Source organism: Eriocheir sinensis, chromosome 24 (assembly GCF_024679095.1).
Source record: "Eriocheir sinensis breed Jianghai 21 chromosome 24, ASM2467909v1, whole genome shotgun sequence".
In the NCBI taxonomy this organism is placed as follows: Eukaryota; Metazoa; Arthropoda; class Malacostraca; order Decapoda; family Varunidae; genus Eriocheir; species Eriocheir sinensis.
This window is the reverse complement of record NC_066532.1, coordinates 18,513,767-18,530,126: the sequence shown is the minus strand read 5'-3', so window position 1 is coordinate 18,530,126 and position 16,360 is coordinate 18,513,767. Positions and strand designations below refer to the sequence as shown.

The following is a 16,360-nucleotide window of genomic DNA, read 5'->3' as shown; positions in this document are numbered from 1 at the left end:
ATGTTTTTTTATTGTTTTTTTCTACGATTTTTTTCTTTGTTTTGTTTGTTGTCTTCTTTTTCTTCTCCTTTTCCTCATTTTCTTCTTCTATACTCTCTGGTTTTTCGTCTCTTCCTTTCTTTCTTTCCCTCCCTTCCTTTCCTTCCTTCCATTCCTTTATTCTCTATTTCACCTTCCTTCCTTTCGTCCTTATTTATCTCCTCTCCTTCCTTCCTTCCTTTATCGCCTTCATCCCCTTCTCCCTTTTCCTCTCTTCCTTCTCTCATTCAAACCCTTCCGTTCCCCCCCTCTCTCACTTTCCTCCATTTGCCTCCTCTCCCTCCCCCTCCCCCTCCTCCTCCTCCCCCTCCACTCAGCATTAATTATCATTCCATCCAAATAAATTTCCTCAATGGACACAAAATAATATATGAAAAAATGTATTTGAGGCCCCGACGCCGTGTACTACATATCAACGAGGGAGTGAGTCACCACCATCATCACCACCACCACTACCATCATCACCATCATCATCACCACCACTACCATCATCACCACCACCACTACCCTCACTACCAGTATTACTATCACCAAAATCATCACCACTATCACCATCATCATCATCACCACTACCATCACCATCACCACCATCATCACCACCACCACTACTAACCTCACTACCAGTATTACTATCACCAAAATCATCACCACTATCACCACCATCATCATCATCACTACCATCTTTATTTTCCCTTCTTTTTTTTCCTCTTTTTCTTCTTCTTCTTTGCCATCATCACGTTTCTCCTTATTGTTGTTGTCCTCTTCTTTCCTTCTTCTTTTTTACTTTTTTTCATTTCTTCCTCTTTCTTCTTCTCTTTTTTCTTCCTCCTCTTCTTCCTTTCTTCCTAATTTTCTCCTCCTCCTCCTCCTCTTCTCCTCTTATCCATTATCATCACTATTTCATAACTACTCTCACCACCACCACTATCATCATCACCATCATCATCACCACTACGTATATCTTTTCTGTTATCATCTGTACTTTTCTTCTTCTTCTTCTTCGTCTTTTTCTTCCTTTTCTTTTTCTTGCTGTTCTTGTTCTTGTTCTCCTATCTTCTATTGTCTTCTATTCTATTATTATCTATTATTATTTTGTCTCGTTCTGATTTTATTCCGTTCGTTGTCTTCTGCTTTTTCTCTTTTTTCTTCTTCTTCCTCCTCTTTGTCTTTCTTCTTCTTCTTCTTCTACCATCATCATCACCACCACCATCACCACCATCATCAGAAGTAGGAAAAGTAGTTCTAGTAATGATTTTATTTCTAATGCTACTACCACTACCCCACCCCCCTTTTCTCTCTCTCTCTCTCTCTCTCTCTCTCTCTCTCTCTCTCTCTCTCTCTCTCTCTCTCTCTCTCTCTCTCTCTCTCCCCTCTACATCACGCGGTCTGACCCTTCTACTTTGCTGGCCTTTCAACGTCCCCCGTAACTCTTGCCATCTCTCTCTCTCTCTCTCTCTCTCTCTCTCTCTCTCTCTCTCTCTCTCTCTCTCTCTCTCTTTCTGATTTTTTCATTCTCTTCTAATCTTTTTGCATATCTGGTTATTTTTTCTTCTTTTTTGGTTATTTTCTCCTTTTTATTAATTTATTTTTCTATTTATTATTTTTTCTGCTTTTTTTCTCTTTAATTTTGTTGCTTTTTCTTTCTTTCCTCGACTCCTTTTCTTCTTCCTTCTTTTTATTTTGGTTTTTTGTTATCTCTTCCTTTTTTCTCTTTTTCTCATTATCGTTTATTTTTTTTCCTTCTTCATCTTCTTCACCATCGTCAGCGTATCTTCGTCCTCTTCTTCTTCTTCTTCTTTTTCTTCTTCTATTCCATCATTTGCTCTTTTTTCCATCTCTTCTTCCTCCTCCTTCGTCCTCTTCTCCTCCTCCTCTTCTTCTTCCTCCTTCGTCTTCTCCTCCTCCTCCTCCTCCTCCTCCTCTTCTTATCCACCACCATCACCACCACGTTCTCCTCCATCTCCTCTTCCTCCACCTACCCACTTTCCCTTCCTCCTCCTCCTCCTCCTCCCGCAGCCATCCATTTCTACACCTCCGGACGAAAAAAAAGGAAAAAAAAGGCGCAGCAATACATTTCAATCCAATGGCCAAGTGGACGCGTGGCCTCGGAAGGTTATCGGAAGGAAGGAGGGAGCGAGCGGCGGCGCGGAAGCATGGAAGAGCAGGCCACAGTAAAAGAAACCCGGAAGCATGGAAGAGGAGGCCACAGTAAACTAAACACGGAAGCAGGGATGAGGAGGCCACAGTAAACTAAACACGGAAGCAGGGAAGAGCAGGCCACAGTAAACTAAACACGGAAGCAGGGAAGAGCAGGCCACAGTAAACTAAACACGGAAGCAGGGAAGAGCAGGCCACAGTAAATGAAACAGGGAAGCAGGGAAGAGCAAGCTACAGAAGAACCCACGGGAAACATTGATGACCAGGCTACAAAAAATGAAACCCCGATCAACCCGAACTCTAGATTCTCTCTCTCTCTCCCTCTCTCTCAAAAAAAAATAAAAATAAAAAAAAAAATAAATAAATAAATAAATAAATAAATCAAAGATGAGTTCGTGGGGGGGGGTTGGCAGCGTGAGGCAAGCAAGATGGCGCCACTATAAACACTCGCCCGCGCCATAACAAACTGGGGCCGACCATCAGGAACGTTAAAAAAAAAAAAAAAAAAAAAAAAAACCATTGCAAGTATTTTAAGATGTTTTTTTTATTTTATTTACAGCAAAGGCGACAGCACAAGGGCACACACACAAAAAAAGGAAACAACAATAAAAAAAAAAAAAGCCCGCTACTCGCTGCTCCTGTAAAGAACCCGAAGAGGCGGCCGAAAGAACAGTCAATTACGAGAGTGGTTTAAATATTCGCTCCAGTCCCCCCCCCCCCGCCCCCCCGCCCCCCTCAACGAATAAGTGAGTCAATGTGTTATTTTTCTGGAGTCGATTGTTTATTTTTTCTTGATATTTCTTTTCTCGTTTTTTTTTTTGCTTTTTTTTCTTTCCATTATTTTCTTTTGTTTTCTTTGTCTGAATTTTTTTTTTATATGGCAGTTCCTTACACTAATCTCTTTTTTTTTGTAAGTTGGTAGCGATAAGAAAAGGGGAGAGAGAAAGTGATGAATAAGGGGAGAGAGAAAGTGATGAATAAGGGGAGATAAAGGGAGATAAAAGGAAAAAGAATAAATGGGAGTAATCAGAGAGGAATAGAGGAGGAGAGAGAAGATTGGAGTGATTATAAATGTGAGAGAAACACACACACACACACACACACACACACACATATTCCTACCCTTAACCTCCCCTTCTTTCTCCCTTACCCCCCCCCCCCCTCTCTCTCTCTCTCTCTCTCTCTCTCTCTCTCTCTCTCTCTCTCTCTCTCTCTCTCTCTCTCTCTCTCCGCACACGCCCTGAATCACTAAAGTCAAGACACACCTTACGTTCTTTTTGGCGAGGGCGAGAAAAATACCTGCAATATATGTGTGTACCTGTGCGTGTGTGTGTGTGTGTGTGTGTGTGTGTGTGTGTGTGAGTAACGAGGACACCTGTAATTTGCGGGCCACACACCTTTGCTACACCTAATGGTCGGGTTTGGCTGTTTCACGCTTCGCATCTTCGTCATCGGATGCTGCGGGGCTGAGATGAGATAAGGGGCGTGAGGTGAGACTGGAACTGGCTCTGACCACACCCAGTTTCCTCCTCTCTCCTCCACGTCTTCCTCCTCCTCCTCCTCCTCTTCCTCTTCTATTTCTTATGATTATTCCTCCTCCTTCTCCTTTTCTCCGTATTCCTGCTTCTTGTCTTTCCTTTTCTTCTGATTTTTATTCCTCCTTTTCATCTTCCTCCTCCTCCTCTTCTATTTCTTATGATTATTCCTCCTCTTTTTCCTCCTTTTCCCGTTTTCCTCGTATTCCTGTTTCTTGTCTCTCCTTTTCTTATTTTCATTCCTCCTTCTCATCTTCCTCTCACTTGTCCTTGTCTTTCCTCTTTTCTTATCTTCTTTTTCCTTCTTCACGTTCCCTTTCATCTTCTTCCTTCTCGTTTTCCTTTTTTTCCTCTTTCTAGCTTTAATCTTCCACCTCCTCCTCTGTCTCTCGTGTTTCTCCTCCTTTCCTTCTAACTGTCCATCTTTATCCTCCTCTTCTTCCTCTTTCAGCTCTTCTTCCTCCTCCTCTTCCTCTGTTCCTTCAGTAGTCCCCCTCCTTTCCTTCTTTCTAATTGTCCATCGTTCTCTTCCTTCTCTTTCTCTGTCCCTCCTTCTCTTCCTCCTCTTCTTCCTCTATTCGTTCCGTACTCCTCTTCCTTTCCCTCTTTCTAGTTGTCCTCCTCTTTCCTCTTTCTCTTTCTGTCCCTACCGCAGTCGTCCTCCTCTTCTTCCTCTATTCGTTTCGTACTCCTCCTCTCTCCTCTTTCTCTTTCTGTCCCTACCGCAGTCCTCCTCCTCCTCCTCCTCCTCCTTCTCCCGCCGCGCCTCCTCTGTCCTCGCCGTCACCAAAAAGTCGTCGGATTTTTGTGAGCACCTCCTGGAGTCCGGTGCATACATAAGCCGCAGCAGAGAGGCGGTGAAATCTGGTGAAATCTGATGGAAAAGTTGAGGTCGCGGTCCGAGGGGGGAAAGTTAGGGCCGGGTCGGGGTCAACGTCTTTCATCGTTTAAGTTTCCTCTAAGTTTGTCGGAGTTTCCCTGTAATTTCCATATTTAACTTTTCGGCGGCCACTTATGGCTATGGGCCGACTACCACCGGGGCCGCCACAGGGGTTTTGGGCGGTGCTGCAGGCGGTCCAGGGGGTGAGAAGGCCGCGGGGTCGAGTCCTGTGGGTTACGCCCGTGAGACTTCGAGTTGAATTAGATGGGCGGTCGAAATGGTTCCTTGTGACCGCAATCCACGATGACCCCCGCTCCCCCCTCAGTCCCCGCCCCCCCAGGCCCCGCCCCGTTCACATCTGCGGCGTTTGGACTTCGATTTCAAAAGTGGACAGTAACAATTACATTAATCCTTCGCGCGGGACACTTAGGATAAATCTTAGCTTGAGGGACGCGGCTGTTATCCAGGACCCGGGCGGCGGTGGCACGGAACAGCCCCCAATATAGACCCAATACTTTGCCTGAGTTAGCCCCGCCGCGGACATAACAAAACGCCTATAGTTATGCATGGGGCAGAAGACACCTCCTCCTCCTCCTACCCCTCTTCTTCTTCTTCTTCCTCTCCTCCTCCTCCTTACGTCTCCTTCTGTCCTTGTTATCATTATTCCTCCTTCTTTTCCTTTTTTTTTATATATTTCCTCATTTCCCTCTTACTCCCATTTTTTTCTTTTCTTATTCCTCCTCCTCCTCCTCCTCCTCCTGTCTTCTTTCCTGCTCCTCCTCCTCCTCTTCTTCCCTCTATTTTCTTCCTTACTGGTTTTAACATGTTCTCTTTCTTCTCTTCTTTTCTCTTATCTCCTTCTATTCTCTTCCTTTTTTCTCTCCTGTTATTCAAGCGTTCTTTCGTTCTTTTTTTCTCCCTCTGCTCCCTCCCCTTTATCAGACCCTCTTACCTTCTCCCTTATTTCTCCCTCCTCTTCCCTTCCCTCCCTCCATATGCAACACTCCTCCCTCCCTCCCTCTCTCTCTCTCCCTTTTATCACTCCCTCTTTCTTCCTCCTCCCTTCCTGCTTTCAATATGTTCTCTCCCTTTCAACCCCTCTTTCCATTCCCCTTTCTTCTTTCTCTCTTCTTCTCTTCCCATCTCCCTTTCCTTCTCTCCCTCTTTCGATTCTTCCTCCCCCCTCACTTCCCCTTTTTCCTCCCTCCCTCTCTCTCCTCTCCCCTTCTTCTTCCTCCTCCTCCTCCTCCTCCTACGCGATGGCCATTTCTCACATTCTGGATAAGCGATGTTGCTGTTGAGAATGGCGAGTAAGGGGTGGGGGAGAGGGGGGGGTTGACTGGGCAAAACCTCCCCGCTAACCTTCCTTCCTTCTTTCCTTTTCTTCTTTTTTTCTTTTTTTTAATCTTTTTTTCTTCGCTTTTTTTGTTCGCCTTTTTCTTCTTACTTTTTCTTCTTCTTCCGTTTATGTTCTTGTCTTCTTGTCTTCCTCTCTTCTTCCTCCTCCTCCTCCTCCTCCTCCTCCTTTCTTTCTACTTAACTGTATTTTCTCCCTCTCTTCTTCTTCTTCTTCTTCTTCTTCTTCTTCTTCTCTTCCTTCTTTAATCTTCTATTCCTTTTCTTCCTTCTCTTCTTCCCATTCTCTCCTCTTCAACTTCCTCTCCCTTTTCTTTTTCTTCCTTTTCCTCTTCCTTGTTTTCTCCTTGCTCCTCCTCCTCCTCCTCCTCTCTTTACCTACTCTGCCCTTCCTCCTCCTCCTTGAGAATTACCCGGTTAAGGAATTCACTTGCATGTCCCGGAACTGTTTATGAGGAGGAGGAGGAGGAGGAGGAGGAGGAGGAGAGCGTGTTCCGAGGCACCAAAGGAGAGGAAAAATAATGAGGAAGGAGAGAAAAAAATAAAGAAGGAAAAATGAGGAAAAAACAACAGCATATGACGAGAGAACAAACACACACACACACACACACACACACACACACACACACACACACACACACACACACACACACTTAGCCGCCCTCCTCCTCCTCCTCTTCCTCCTCTTTACTTCAATGTTCTTTCCTCTTCTGTCTTTTCCTCCTCCTCCTCTTCATCCTTTATTGTCTTCGTTTTCTTCTTTTCTTTCTTCTTCTCTTCTCCTCCTCTTCCTCCTATTTACTTCAATGTTCTTTCCTCTTCCTCCTCTTCCTCTTCATCCTTCTATTGTCTTCCTTCTCTTCTCTCTTCCTATCTTCTCTTTTTCTGGTTATCACTTTCTCTTCCCTTCGTTTTCATTTCCAGTCTTCAAAAAACATTCGTTCTCTTTTCTCTCCCTCTTCTTCTTCCTCCTCCTCCTTCTTCTTCTTCCTTTTTTCTCTTCTTTCTTTAACTCCCTCTTCCCTTTCATCTTCTTTCTTCTCTCTCTTCCACTTCCTCTTTCTTTAACTCCTTCTTCCCTTTCATCCTTCCCTTCTCCATCGTCTTCCAATTCTCCCTTCCATTTCCTCTCTCCTTTTTATGCCATTTTCTTTCCTGCTCGTCCATGCTTCCACGTTTCCTCCTCCTCCTCCTCCTCCTCCTCTTCCTCTTCCCCCCTGTGGCCAACCCGCGGTCAGGTGGGCAGCGATGCAAATGAAAACACTCTCCCTTTTAACAGGTGAGTATCTGGACGTCAATTCAGCGGCGATTTGCGAGCTAAACTGACGCTACGAAATATCTCCCAGCCTCTCTCTCCCTCCCTCCCTCTCTCCCCACATTCCCGCCCTTACCCACCACTTCCCTTAAGGCCATTTTCCCACGCACCACCTTTCCCTGGGTGAGAGGTAAGAGGGTATAGGATTAAGGGGCGTATTTCCAGGTGGTGTTAAGGTAAAAATCGGTTGCTTTGGGTGGTTTCTTGCGGCGTTCTCTTGGTTTTTGGTTGTCTTTGCCCTGATTGGTTGGCTGACGAGGCTGACGCGCCGAGATCATCAGGGAGTGTGGGAATGCAAAACACCGCGTGAGAGAGAGAGAGAGAGAGAGAGAGAGAGAGAGAGAGAGAAAGGGAAGAAGGGGGAAGAGAGAGACGGATGGAAAGGAGGGAGAGACGGAAGGGAGAGACGGAGGAAAGGGAGGGAAGGGAGGAAGGGAGAAGAAAGCCCTTGATCAACTTATTTCCTACGTGTTACCGCTGAGACCCGCGGCGCCCGTCCCGCTACTTTGCCTAACACTGCTCTCTCTCTCTCTCTCTCTCTCTCTCTCTCTCTCTCTCTCTCTCTCTCTCTCTCTCTCTCTCTCTCTCTCTCTCTCTCTCTCTCTCAAAACGTTTATCAATCTATCGCTTTTTTCCTTTTTTTTTTTTACATTAATTTACGTCATGTTTCTGTCTGTCTGTCTAGATTTTTCCTCTCTCTCTCTCTCTCTCTCTCTCTCTCTCTCTCTCTCTCTCTCTCTCTCTCTCTCTCTCTCTTAGGTTCTGTTACTGTATAATTTATCTTTCCTTTTTTCTTTTCCTCTTATTCATTTTTTTATCTCCATTTTTCTTTTTCCTCATTTTTCCCTTTTTCTTCTTTTCCCCTTTTTTCTCAATATTCCTTTTTTTTACCTCCAATTTCTCATTCCTATTTTATCTTTCTTTTCCTTATCCTCCTGTTTTTTATTTTCCTCCTTTTCTTTATACCTGTCTTTCTCTTTTCTTTTTCTCTTATTCCCGTATCTTTCCTTCTATTTCTCACGCTACTGTTTTCTATCTATCCTCTTTTTTATCTTATTTCATTATTATTGTTTCTCCTGTCACCCTTACTCCTGTTTTTTTTCTTTCCTCCTTTTCCTCTTATCTTTTATTTCCATCTTACCTCTTTTATCTTTTTTCCCTTCCATTCTTCGCTTCTGTTTACTTAAAAAAGGTTTAGGAAGTGTTTTTAAGGATTACAAGACTCCATTTCTCTCTTAATACAATCATTTTAACAATAGATATCTTCTTGGCCACTCCTTTGACCTCTATTCAGGAGCAGTAAGTAGCGGGCTTTTTTTTTATATATTTTCTTTACGCCCTTGAACTGACTCCTTCGCTGTAAAGAAAAATAAAAACCACCCGTCTGGTATTCACTCTCCTATAATCACAACAAAATCCAATACATTATGTTTCCCCGGTTCTAAATGGCCGCACCTCGCCGATGATTCACCTGTCCGTATTCTTATATACATGGACAGGTGTGCGGGCGTACCTGTATACCGTTTCTATTAATCACCAATACACGTACTTCCTGTTTTCCTGATCCTCTGAAAGCTCGGAACTACATTTCTATCGACCATGTTACTCTTTGTTTATATTTCACCAGCGGCCAACACACACATGGGAAGCTGTTTTTAGTACTTTTTAACCTTTCCATCACCTCCTCGTCATCAATAAACTAAATTCACGCTTTTTTGTGTGTTTTTGAAACCTATTAACTGCATTTCTGTACATATTTTTTTTCTTTTCCTCTTGTTCCAGTACTTTTTACTTTTCCATCACCTCGTCATCAATAAACTAAATTCCCTCTTTTCTCTATTTTTGAAAGCTATTAACTGCATTTCTATACATATTTTTTTTATTTTCCTCTTGTTCCTATTTTTCATCTCAACTTTTTCTTCCTCTTTTCATTTTTTTCCCTTTTCCTGTTCTCTTCCTATTTTCTATCTCAAAATTTTCTTCCTCTTTTCAATTTTTTCCCTTTTTTTTCCTGTCCTCTTCCTATTTTCTATCTCTACTTTTTCTTCCGCTGTTCAATCTTTTTCCCTGCTCTCTCTCTCTCTCTCTCTCTCTCTCTCTCTCTCTCTCTCTCTCTCTCTCTCTCTCTCTCTCTCTCTCTCTCTCTCTCTCTCTCTCTCTCTCTACCAGGTGTGGCTAATCATATACCTGCGCAGTCTCTTTAATTAACAATACAATCAATATCCGACTTCCTGTAATTCTGAAAGCTATTAACTACATTTCCAAACATTAATTTCCATCTCTTTACTTCCCTATTTCCTATTATACTGAAAGCTAATAATCACATCTAAAGGTTAATTTCTATATATTTCTCTATTTCCCTCTATCACGTCCGTCAGGTGAGGCCGCTAGTTAGACCCCCACCAATACTAGCCGCTTCTTTTTTTCCTATATAATCACATCTATGGGTTAATACCAATCACTATATTTCTCTATTTCCCTCTATCACGTATAACCAGGTGTGGGCCGCTGGTTAGTTAGTCACCCGCCGCCCCTATCACCAATACCGACCGCTTCCTGTTTCCCACCGTCATTTCCAGGCAGCCAATCATGCAGTATTTACCCGCGCAAGTCCTTCCGTCATGTCGCCAACTTTGTGTGAAAATGATGGGGCGGGGCGACGCTTTGGTGCGGCCGATGATGGTAAGCAATTCATTATTCACTCCACTTAGTATTCCGTAACAACAAACACCACCACCACCACCACCACCACCACCTGGCTTGTGTTTACTGATTACCACCTGTCCCACCACCACCACCTGTACTACCTACCTCTGCCTCTACCACCACCACCACCACCGCAAACTCCACCAATATGTGTGTGCTTGTGTGTGTGTGTGTATGTGTGTGTGTGTGCGCGCTTACCTGCCTGCCTGCCTACCTGTCTATTTGTTTGATTTTCTACCCATCTACCTCCCTATCTATTTATCTATCTACATACCTACCTACCACCTCTCTATCTATCTACTTATCTATCTCCCTATCTGTCTACTTCTCTACCTACCTTAATATACGGCACTGTTTGGCACCATCACTACCTGGATTTTTGGCACTAACACCCCCTCCCAGGTAATGACCACACCCTACCTGGCTCCGTTGACACACCTGAATTTTATATGCCACACTTTTTTTTTTCCTTTTTTCTGACAAATCTCACCCTGACTTTTTTTTTTGGGAGGGGCGCACTCTTGTTCTATAGGCCTTGTGGTATTGTTTTTTGCTTTTTTTTTTTTGCTTTCCCGTACATGAATCCACAGCCGAATTAACTTATTTTTTTTTGCTAGTGTTAGATATTTTTTTTCGCCACCCCATTATTTTTTTTTTACTCTGATTTTTTTTTTCAGCATTCACTTTCAAAACGTTTCTGGTATTCTGTTTTTTTGCTTTCCTGATTCTGAAGCCGAAGCCAAATTAGTCTTTTTTTTATATACGAGGCACTTTTGGGGGGGGTCTCTACAATGTTTTCTTCTTCTTCTTTTTTTTTTTTTGGGGGGGGGGGGAGGAAGGGGGGCTTACATTCGACAGGCTTTTGGTACTTTTTTTATAATCTTTCGTACCTAAGGCCAGACACGAACTATTTTTTTTTGTAATATTAGTTGCTAAGCTCTAATGTGTTTTTTGGGGGCACAATAGTCTGCTTTTTGGGGTCAGTTTTCACATTCAGTCACATTATATTCGATTTAACAAGACATTGAAGGGCAAACTCAAGTAAATGTTATGTTCCTTTTCGTCACTATAATCTGCTTTTTGCGGGCAGTTTTCACACTCAGTCACATTATATTCGATTTAACAAGACACTGAAGGGCAAACTCAAGTAAAAGCAGAGGAGAAAGAAAACGGAGAGAGGGATGGCAGATTACGACGGGAAAAACGAAAGAATACAAAAAACAACAATAAAAGAAATATAACAGAAGCAAGGAAGGAGAGAGGGAGAGAAAGGGAGAATAAAGATAGGGAGGAAGGGAGGTAGAGAGGGATAGGGAGAGAAACAGGGAGAGAGAGGGGGAAGGAGGGGAGGGTTAACACACACACACACACACACACACACACACTCACACACACACACACACACACTCACACACACACACTCACACACACACACCCACACCTGGAATTCCTGTACACCGTCATAATCATAAGCCTGACCCTACCTGGATTTTTTTTTTTTTCACTTTTCATGCCGGTCTGATCCTGCCCACCTTCCCCCTTTTTTTTTTCAAGCTGGGTGATGTGACTTTGAATAACCCTTTTTTTTTAGCATGATTTTTTTCCCCTTTAAAAATTCATTAGGTCAAGTATTTTTTTTTTATCGATATTAATACATGTGGCTTTTTTTCTGTTTTCGTCTGTGTCTGTCTGTTCATGTCTCTTATTTTTGTTTCCCTTCCTTTTTTTGTTTTTCTCTGCTTTTTTTCTTCATTTTCCTTTAGTTCTTTTTCTTTTCTTCTGTTCTGTCTGCCTGTCTCATTTTTGTTTCCCTTCCTTTTTTTGTTTTTCTCTGCTTTTTTTCTTCATTTTCCTTTAGTTCTTTTTCTTTTCTTCTGTTCTGTCTGCTTGTCTCATTTTTGTTTCCCTTCTTTTTTTCTCTTCTTTTTTTTCTTCATTTTCCTTTTCTTTCCATCTGTCTGTCTGCCTCTCTCATTTCGCTTCACTTCCTCTTTCGTCTCTCTCTTCTTTCTTTCTTAATTATCCTCTTTCTTTTACTATATTCTTCCTATTCTCTTTCTTTCGTTTTATTCATTTTCCATTTTATTTCGACTTTCTCATTCTCTCTTTTTTATAACTATCTGTCTATCTTTCTGTAATACTATCTTTCAGTCTGTCCTGTCTTGGCAACTGTCTACCCTGTTTGTCTGTCTAAAACACACACACACACACACACACACACACACACACACACACACACACACACATACACACAATAGACCCCCTCCCCTCCCCATATACCCACACTTTGAGAGATCCCACAACAGAATCGAACCGTATCTAAAAAAAACTCTCTAAGGACAATGAACGCTACTCGATCCTCCTACAGGCCAGCGAGGCACAACGGACGCTCAGAATGCCCTCCGTCCCCTGAAAGTCCACAAGAGGAGGATCCAACACGCTTATAAAGGATTGGATCGTCTAAGAACCGAGCGAATCTTCTTTAGAGCCAATTTATACAGGTGTGTGTGTGAGAGAGAGAGAGAGAGAGAGAGAGAGAGAGAGAGAGAGAGAGAGGGTCTGATCCTTTTATCTCCATTATTAAGGTAAGTTGAAGCTATTAGAGTATTCTTTAAAGAGGTTCCAAGTCTCTATAAGCTAATGGTCTCTCCTCCCCCTTCTCTCTCTCTCTCTATTTATCAATCAATTTCTTTTTTACTCATCATATTTATCTATTTGTCTATCTATTCTTCTTCAAGTTCTACTCTATCTATCTATCTATCTATATCCGTCAATCAATTTATCTATCAATCTATCTCTGTTTACATATTCCTTTCTATCGTTTTCCTTCCTATTCCTATTCCATCTCTCTCTCTCTCTCTCTCTCTCTCTCTCTCTCTCTCTCTCTCTCTCTCTCTCTCTCTCTCTCTCTCCCCCTTTCACTTTATATCTATTTACAATTTACATTTTTATCTGATTTCCTTCGTCTTCTTTCCCTCTCTGTCAATATATCTTTTTCTCGTTTAATTCCTATACCAACTCTCTCTCTCTCTCTCTCTCTCTCTCTCTCTCTCTCTCTCTCCCTGGCAGCAGTATCAGATCACCCTTAAATCGCCTTCCTCCCTTCCGCCCGCCTCTACCTGGCGCGCCCGTTCCTTATCTTCGAGGAATCGTAAATAGAAGGGAGACTGTCGTAATCTGCCCTCCCTCACTCCCTCCCTCCTGTACCTACATACCTCCCCTTCCCTCGTTTTCTTTCTCCTCTGCATTACTTTAGTTTGCCTTTGAATGTGACGGGTTTTCTTGTTTACTTGTGCTTGCTAATGTTATTTTTCTTTTATTTTTATTTTTTCGTAGTCTGTTCTCCTTCCCTCTCTACCGCCTTTCACCTCCCTCGTTTTCTTTCTCCTCTGCGTTTACTTGAGTTTGCCTTTGAATGTCTTGGTTTTCTTGTTTTCTTGCGATTTTTGCTTTTGTTATCTTTCTTTAATTGTTGTTGTTTTTATTCTTTCGTTTTTCCTGTCGTAATCTGCCATCCCTCCCTCCGTTTTCTTTCGTCTTTACTTGAGTTTGCCTTTGAATGTCTTGGTTTTCTTGTGTTCTTGTGATTTTGCTTGTGTTATCTTTCTTTTTTGTTGTTTTCTTTATTCTTTCGTTTTTTTCCTGTCGTAATCTGTCATCCCTCCCTCCGTTTTCTTTCTCCTCTGCGTTTACATGAGTCTGCCTTTGAATGTCTTGGTTTTCTTGCGTTCTTGTGATTTTTGCTTGTGTTATCTTTCTTTTTTTGTTTTCTTTATTCTTTCGTTTTTTCTGTCGTAATCCGCCATCCCTCTCTCCGTTTTCTTTCTCCTCTGCGTTTACTTGAGTTTGCCCTTCAATGACTTGTTTTTTCTTGTTCCAATGTTGGTTAAGGATATTTTCTTTATTGATTTCTTGTTCATTTTGTTGGTAGGATTTCTTTTTATCCTTTTCCTTCTCCTTTTCTTTATTTTTTTTGTATTCTTTTAGTTTATCCTTCAATATCTTGGTTTTCTGTTGTTTTGTTTTTCGTGTTTTCTTTTTAATCTCGTGTACTTTCTTTTATAATTATTTTTTTCTTTTTTTCTTTTTTCCAAGCTCCATTTCTTCACTTTTACCTGATTCCTATCTTTTTTACGTCGCCTTTCCTTCCTTTCCCTCTTTCCTTTTTCTCTCTTCCAATCCATGTTTTCCTTTTTCCCTTCGTTTTCTTTCACCTTCTCCTTTTTCTTCTTCTCTTTCTTTGTCCTCCTTTACTCTCTCTCTCTCTCTCTCTCTCTCTCTCTCTCTCTCTCTCTCTCTCTCTCTCTCTTTTCTTCTCCCTTTTTCCTTCCTTCATCTTTTTTTCTTCCCATTCTCTTTCTTCCTACGCCTTCTCTGTACCTTCCTTTCTCCTCTACTTTATTCCCTTGTCTTCCTTCTTTCTTCTATTTTTCTTTTCTTTTTTCCTTCTTTCTACTTTACTATTCTCCTTTTTCCTCCCCATTTTGTCTTTTTTTACTTGTTATCATCATTTATCTTTTCTGTTTCCCTTTCTCTCCTTTCCATATTTTCTCTTCCCTGTTATTCCTCTTTCCAGTTTTCCTTTCTTTCATTTTCTCGTTCATTCCTTTTATTATTTATTTTTGGGTTTCTTTTCTGATATTCACTTTTCCTTTCTTTCCTTCATTCTTTATTGGATTTCTCGTTTGCTGTCTTCTAAACACATATTACTACTACCACTACTACTACTACTACTACTACTACTACTACTACTACTAATAATAATAATAATAATAATAATAATAATAATACTAATAATAATAATACTAATAATGTCACAAATATAGAGAAGCTTAGAAAGACATTAAAAAAAATATTACACTGCATATTCTTTAAATCTTCTTCCTCCTCCCTCCTCCTTCTCTTCTTCTTCCTCCTCCTCTTCTTCTTCTTCCTTTTCCTCCTCCTCCTCGCATCCTCTAACGTTGGCTACTTTCCTCTTTTATCTGTGCATCTAGACCGCCTCCTCTTCTTCTTCTTCCTCCTCCTCCTCCTCTTCCTCCTTCTCCTCCTCCTCCTCCATATAAGACCTCACGTTTCCACTCCTCCCTTCTCCTTACCTCCATGACCCTTCCTCCTCCTCCTCCTCCTCCTCTTCCTCCTCCTCCTCCTCCTCTTTCGGTATTGTTACTTTTGGTTTATCTCTCTCTTTTTCTCCTTTCTTTCGTTTCCCTCATTCATCATTTTCTCTTTATTCCTCTTTCTTTTTTTTTCCACTTGATCGCGTCGTTTCTTATTCCTCTATTGCTTCCTGTGTGTTCGTGTGTGTGTGTGTGTGTGTGTGTGTGTGTGTGTGTGTGTGTGTGTGTGTGTGTGTGTGTGTGTGTGTGTGTCGCCTCTCTTCTTCCATATCATTTGCGTCTTATTTTTCCTTTTTTTTTCTATTTTCCTTCCCCACCTGAGGTTCATGGGAAGGGTTGAGGCACCATCACCACCATCACCCACCACCCCATCACCATCCACACCACCACCACCACCACCACCATCACCACCACGCCTCTCCTGTATACTTATTGTAAATACTTTCTCTCTCTCTCTCTCTCTCTCTCTCTCTCTCTCTCTCTCTCTCTCTCTCTCTCTCTGATAGCTTCCGGAGTCACCCTATCAACTCTCCCATTCACTCTCTTCACGCTCTCTCTCTCTCTCTCTCTCTCTCTCTCTCTCTCTCTCTTGCATTCCATTGCCTTTTTCTCTCTCCATTCTTTCTCTTCCTTTCCTCTCTTTCTTTCTCTTCCTTCCCTTGACTTTTCTCTTTTCTCTCCCTTCTCTTCTTCTCTCCAAATCTCTCTTCCTTTCCTTCTGTAACCCTCTTCCTCCTTCTCTCTCTCCCTCTGTTTTCTTCTCTCTCTTTTCCTCTCCCCTCTCTTTCTTTCTCTTCCTTCCCTTTACTTCTCTCTTTTCTCTCCCTTCTCTTCTTCTTTCCTTCTCTAACCCTCTTCCTCCTTCTCTCTCTCCCTCTCTTTCCTTCTCTCTCTCTCTCTCTCTCTCTCTCTCTCTCTCTCTCTCTCTCTCTCTCTCTCTCTCTCTCTCTCTCTCTCTTTTCCTCTCCTTCCAACCCTCTTTCCTTCTCTCCCTCTCGTCCTTTCCTTCCATAACCCCTTCTCCTCCTCCTCCTCCTTCTCTTCTTCTCTCCAAATCTCTCTTGCTTTCCTTCTCTCTCTCTCTCTCTCTCTCTCTCTCTCTCTCTCTCTCTCTCTCTCTCTCTTTTCCTCTCCTTCCAACCCTCTCTCCTCTCCCTGTCGTCCTTTCCTTCCATAACCCCTCCTCCTCTTCCTCCCTCCCCCCCCCTCCTCCTCCTCCCCCAAACATTATCCAAGATGTACAGCGGAGACT

At 42.3% G+C, this 16,360-nt stretch overlaps 1 protein-coding gene across 1 annotated transcript in view; it reads right to left on the bottom strand.

The window, feature by feature from the left end:
* Window positions 1–16,360, bottom strand: part of LOC127003009 (forkhead box protein O-like) — a 111,846-nt gene that overhangs the window by 40,334 nt on the left and 55,152 nt on the right. The gene's annotated exons all lie outside the window — the stretch shown is intronic.